This window comes from Triturus cristatus, chromosome 1_2, assembly GCF_964204655.1.
Source record: "Triturus cristatus chromosome 1_2, aTriCri1.1, whole genome shotgun sequence".
Taxonomy (NCBI): Eukaryota; Metazoa; Chordata; class Amphibia; order Caudata; family Salamandridae; genus Triturus; species Triturus cristatus.
Window position 1 is genome coordinate 970,627,443 of NC_140580.1, and position 6,701 is coordinate 970,634,143.

Genomic DNA, 6,701 nt, shown 5'->3' on the forward strand with positions numbered 1-6,701 from the left:
ACGAGTTTCCAAAAAGAGTAAGTTATTTGCCCAGTTATGTTACGAGCTAGGACAGTATCCCACTTGGTTTTCAGTGCATCTTTAAAACTAATCATTTCTTTTATTAGCGCCTTTGCTTTTTTTTTGTGGTAACATTTGCAATAGACTGGTGACCATTGGGCCTTGCTCCAATGCCAAAGCCATGTCAACATCTATGGCTGAATATATTTGGTGAGCATGTGTTTCTTCTGACTCAAGCTTCTTCTGAATGTTGATGATACCAGTGAGAGTTTTAACAATGAAATGCAGCTTCACATAGAAAGATTGGTGGTTTGCACTGTTGGGGCCGAGTAGTTTCCGTAGGTGATCAATTTTGGATCCAGTGGCTTCTTCATTGTTTACAAAAGCAAGGAAGTAGTGCCATATTTCTAAAAGTGTAACTGCTCCCTCATACCAGCTGTACCATCGGATCACAACAACCGCCCTTGGTATCTTATTCTCTCATCAACTTTTTCTTGCGAATAAATGCATTTTAAGTTTTGCACATACTTAAATACTGCTCCAGCCTTTATAACAAAATCATACTTGTCCCCGTTCTCAGGCTGAGAAGGGCATAGGAAACAACAGCATGTATAAGATCACATGGATCTTTTATTTGAATGGAATTAAGCCTCTGAGCAACGCACAAATCAGTTACTGCTTTTGTCATATAGGATGCAGAATCAGAACATATTGCAACAAGGTCATGCCATGATTTACCCAACTTTTGAAGCACATTGTATACCATTAATGCAATTTTAGCAGAATTACACTCATCAGACACAGTGATGTCAACTAAGGCTGAGCGGCGACCCTTTTCTTCATCATCACTGTAATATGTGACCAATGTTCCAATGGCTGGGTCACCATGCACCTCTGTGGTTTCATCAATTGTTAAAGAGATAGGGACATTTGCTACAGCTTGACGTATGTTTCCAAGCTGAGCTTCAAACACTTCGGGGAGATATTTTTCATACATTTGGCTGGATTCACGCATTGTCCTTGCTGCAGGGCACAGTGTAAAGACAAACCTTAGATCTCCCCTGGACCAAGGAATGTACCGTCACTTTCCCAGGGAGAGAATATCAGTTCCAAACTTATGGAATATAACATATACACAGCACTTCCTTAGGTGGGCAAACTTTCAACACTCCCCCAAAGGCAAGGCAAGAAAACAATAATTTGCGCATCACTTGTGAGGAGTAGCGCCAACTTCCTATAACACAATTACCTGCTAGAAGGGAATTCACCCATCCTTCTACAACAGAATACTTGGCCAAGAAGAGTCCACACCTCCTGCTACAAGGAAAAGACGAATTGGTATATCTGGGATGTATTTATTAGTAAATAGCATCACACAGTAAGCCAAATGCACCTAACATAGCAGACTCTAACACATCAATAGTATGATTGAAACCCAATCAAGGCAAATATATATTTAGAAATATATATATATATGGATATAAGAATCAGAAATCAGAAGGAAAGGCAGTAAAGAATCAAGAGACAGTTAGAAGCAGAGACACCTCACCTAATGCTCCATCACTTCACCCCGCTTTGCTCAAGGGGAGTCCATTGCTTGAACCGGGTGAAGGTCAGAGGTGACACCAGCCTCTACTCTTCCATGACAGCACGTCTGCTCCACGGATGAACTTCCACCGAGCCAGTGTAGACTCCCCTTTTTAATACACATTCAAAACACAGCGAAGCTTCTAGCAAGCCACGCCCCCTAGTTCTCATGAGAGCCAGTACCAGCCTGCTTCAAGGTCAGACCAAGGGTTGATCAGGCCCCTGTTATGACTAAAAGTCAAACCATGTACATTCCTCTGATAAGAACCAGTTATCTCTAGTCAGTAAATAAGCGAAAAACAGCAGGAAAGCAAAACATGCCCTCTTCTTCACAGAAAATGGCTTCAGAGTTAGTTAAGCCATGCACACAAAGGCCCAAAGCAAGATGGAATCAAAAAAGCAAGGAGCACCTATAATTCTCATCCACACAACTTACAAGCACCACTGTGCACACAGAAAAGTTTGAAGCAAGGTAAAGTCAGAAGGCAGAATGACATTAGACCACGTCAAAGCCAATAGGTCAAAGTCATAATTCACCTAACCCAAATAACATTATACACTAAATCCCTCAGTATACAACATTGAGCACATGTGTGCACCACCACCCACAAGACTGCACCTCAACATCCCATACACTTAAGTCAGTACAGAATGGTGGTGGTTGAGGGTCATCATAGGGTGTCAGACCACAAAAGTGGCTGATTCACTACATTGCACCCCATGACCCTTGATCATCACGATTCACATATGTCAAAAACAAAATCTAGCAAATACATAACTGAAAAACAAAACTATCATTAAATCACTGCATATCACAATTGAAAGCAAAACCATTTAAAACCACATGTCTAAATTAAAAGTCACAACTACTAAAAAGCACATGTTGAAACAGCAACTCATGTGGTGAAGTGGCTACACAAAAATACATAAGTCAAAACAAATCATGACTAAAAAGCAACTATGATTGAAATGCTCCATTGCAAAACTGAAAAACTCATCAAAAGTATATGATAATCACTTTAGAGCAAGTAAAGTCTGCATTCTCTAAATACATGTAAAAGCAATAACTCAGGTGCATCTAGAAATAGCTCATAGATATCTGGATACACCTTTAAATGAAGGCACAAAATAAATGAATCAAGCTTTTCAATGCTCCTAATGCCTCTCATGGTGAAACTGGAAACTCAACTGCCAAACTCATATATTGTAGCAACAGCTACAGGTTATTACTGTTCACTAACTCAGAAAATATCTACGCTGATTGCAGCAAAGCGTCTCTATTGGTTTTTTCTCTCTAAAATCAAAAACAGTCCTTCTGTGTGACAAAACACACAGCCGTCTCCCATCGCATCTGAACTTCACGTTGATAAAACAGTTCTGGCAAAACACATCCTGTAGTTCCCTCTTTTGTCTTTTTTGGGTTTTTTTCTTCACAGTCACGCAAGCAGTCACCCTGTGTGAAAGACACACAGCCTTCAGGCATGTAAAGTTGGCCTCACGTGAAGGAAACAGTTCCACACTTTGCTGATCCTGCTTTGCTTGGAAAGAAGCAGTCCATCATGCTCTCTGGTATATATCAGCAGCTGTATCTCCTTGACAAGGGAGGACCCCATCCAGTCTGGATAGCCACAGGCATCAGCCGCCACCGTCTGGTCTGGCGATCACTCCAGGCTTGGGGGGGGGGGGGGGGGAGGGGAGTGAAGGGAAGGGGGAGGGGGGGGGAGAGGGAGGGCCCCACTCACACAGGAGAAGGGTGTCCCACTCACACGCGGAGAACTGGGCGAATCTGAAAAAGAAACAAGCATCACTCTTCTTGCAAAAAACATTTTTCAAAAGTACACTTCTTCCGTCCTGCGTTTCTAAAAAATACAATATTTTAATTTCTGTCTACATAGGTCTCCTCCAGCTCTGGGGAATTGTCTAAGAATACTACCAACGCTTTAGCCTCTGAATTCTTGGTAAAATCTCTCTTTTTCTATACACAGCAAGAAGGGCTGGGGCAGTCTCCTTCTCTCACTGCACCCCTCACAGGTGCTGCCCCCCTTCACAAATCTCTGCGGACACCAAATGGCCCCTCGCCAAACATAACAAGCAGAGATGTCTCTGCTGTCTCTAGCTCGCACCTTATCTCCTTCAAGGTCGAAGTGATCTGCACTACTGCCAACTTTCGTCTGCGACTCTCCTCATGAAGGGGGGGGGAGGCGGTGGGGGGGGGGGGGAACCTGCTCCTTTGCAAGCCTCCCAGACATCCATCTCCAAGAAGCTGTCGCTGTCTACTGAGGAGAGGAGCTGAGATGACCCCTCCCGTAGGAATTCCTCCTCGGACTTCACAGAAAGCCTGAACTCTTCTCAGCGTTGCTGGATGATCTTATTGCAGGCCTCCCAAACATCAATCTGAAAGACGCTTTCAAATGACCCACTCCCAGAACAACTCTTTACATGTCTGAGAGGAAAAACGGCTTTAACCACTCCTTACCTCCAGCAAGACTTCACATTCTTTAATCTGAAAATGCTCTCCCATTCTGTCCAACTAATTCTAGCAAATTCTTAACTGACATTAGTCTATCGCCTCATGAAAAAAAAAAACTAAACTGCTCTTGACATATCAAAAAGAAAAAAGCATTGGCAATATCAAAAGTCACATATCAAGTCCCATGCTACTTCTGTAACAATATCTGGGACAGCATCAGTCAAAGAAGGTATATATTTGTCTAATTCGCAATAATCAACTGTCATGCGCCAAGAATTGTCACCACCTCAATCTGTCAAGCCCTGAATGATCTCACTGATCCCTTCACGCCCATCTGGCATTCTGTACTGTTTCAAATTAATTTCCTTTATAACATAGGGCACCTTCACTGGGAAATCTTGTGTTTCAAACTCCACTTCAGGACTTTCTATCAAATCCTGTGCAAACTGTTTTTCTGTCTGTACATGCCACTTAATAACCATTGCAATCTCCCATAGGCAAACCACATTTTCTCTAACTCTGTTCTGTCCAGTATCTGTTGGTGCGCAAAAGCACAACATTTGTCCAGCATCTGAATTTAAAAGTGACCTGTTATTTCCCTGCACTTTCCTGTAACTAAAAAGGGCACATTGCTCTTGAATTAACTCACCAAATAAATGTTCATGTTTATGAAGTGACCACATATCAGACTTATTGTACACAATCTGCTGTTCACATTCAAAATCATATTGTTGCATTTCTCTTTCGAAGCAAAATGTATCATTCACTGTCATGTCTAATTTATGGCCGCAACCGGTGATCGTTAAGCCTAAAACATTAGTCTGTTCACTTTCCTGCACATTCCTTTCTGAATCATTCTGGCAGGTCAAAGTAAACAGCTTCAGAGCCTGGTACACGTTTAATTCTGTCTTCAAAGATATATTTTCAAACTGGGCATCAACTAGCTCTGTTTTCAACTCACTACGTTCTTTTTGCAAATGCCCACATGTTTGATGCATATTAACCAACACATTTGAAATAACACCGCTGTCTCTGTCTAAAATGTCATAAATCTCCTGCTGATTAACATCCTTCATTGCAACTCCGGAGTCTTTAAACTCGAAGGAGTCCCACGCTTCAGAGTTATGTTCTGACATTTTACATTCACTTTGCAACTGAAAACATTTGATATGCATTCCTTAGCAAACACTTGAAAGGGATCCAGCCCTTTCTGCCTCACGTAGCAAGCTATTTATAAGCACTTTTTACAAATCACACTTAAACACACACACACACCAATTCTAACTCAGCACAATTAGCTCACTTCACGAGCCAGCACATCATATGGGCAAACCCCATGCAAATAAATCAATTGATATCTAAGAGTCTGCTTTCAATTTAAAAAAAAAAAAAAACATATTTCTTCCCCTTTTAAGATCAATGTTCATATCCTGCAACCGACTACGCCAAAAATGTAATGACAAACCTTAGATCTCCCCTGGATCAAGGAATGTACCGTCACTTTCCCAGGGAGAGAATATCAGTTCCAAACTTATGGAATATAACATATACACAGCACTTCCTAAGGTGGGCAAACTTTCAACACTCCCCCAAAGGCAAGGCAAGAAAACAATAATTTGCGCATCACTTGTGAGGAGTAGCGCCAACTTCCTATAACACAATTACCTGCTAGAAGGGAATTCACCCATCCTTCTACAACAGAATACTTGGCCAAGAAGAGTCCACACCTCCTGCTACAAGGAAAAGACGAATTGGTATATCTGGGATGTATTTATTAGTAAATAGCATCACACAGTAAGCCAAATGCACCTAACATAGCAGACTCTAACACATCAATAGTATGATTGAAACCCAATCAAGGCAAATATATATTTAGAAATATATATATATATGGATATAAGAATCAGAAATCAGAAGGAAAGGCAGTAAAGAATCAAGAGACAGTTAGTAGCAGAGACACCTCACCTAATGCTCCATCACTTCACCCCGCTTTGCTCAAGGGGAGTCCATTGCTTGAACCGGGTGAAGGTCAGAGGTGACACCAGCCTCTACTCTTCCATGACAGCACGTCTGCTCCACGGATGAACTTCCACCGAGCCAGTGTAGACTCCCCTTTTTAATACACATTCAAAACACAACGAAGCTTCTAGCAAGCCACGCCCCCTAGTTCTCATGAGAGCCAGTACCAGCCTGCTTCAAGGTCAGACCAAGGGTTGATCAGGCCCCTGTTATGACTAAAAGTCAAACCATGTACATTCCTCTGATAAGAACCAGTTCTCTCTAGTCAGTAAAATGTGAAAAACAGCAGGAAAGCAAAACATGCCCTCTTCTTCACAGAAAATGGCTTCAGAGTTAGTTAAGCCATGCACACAGAAAAGTTTGAAGCAAGGTAAAGTCAGAAAGCAGAATGACATTAAACCACGTCAAAGCCAATAGGTCAAAGTCATAATTCAACTAACCCAAATAACATTATACACTAAATCCCTCAGTATACAACATTGAGCACATGTGTGCACCACCACCCACAAGACTGCACCTCAACATCCCATACACGTAAGTCAGTACAGAATGGTGGTGGTTGAGGGTCATCATAGGGTGTCAGACCACAAAAGTGGCTGATTCACTACACTCAGCTCTCCAATAG

The 6,701-nt window shown here is 41.9% G+C and overlaps 1 long non-coding RNA gene across 1 annotated transcript; it reads right to left on the bottom strand.

Moving 5' to 3' along the window:
- Window positions 1–1,345: 1,345 nt before the first annotated feature.
- LOC146868480 (uncharacterized) lies at window positions 1,346–6,175 on the bottom strand. The gene is made up of 3 exons (XR_014962916.1): window positions 6,023–6,175; window positions 5,723–5,790; window positions 1,346–3,373 (listed from the first exon to the last, which is right to left on the bottom strand). It is a non-coding gene; the product is annotated as an uncharacterized LOC146868480 (long non-coding RNA).
- Window positions 6,176–6,701: the final 526 nt, after the last annotated feature.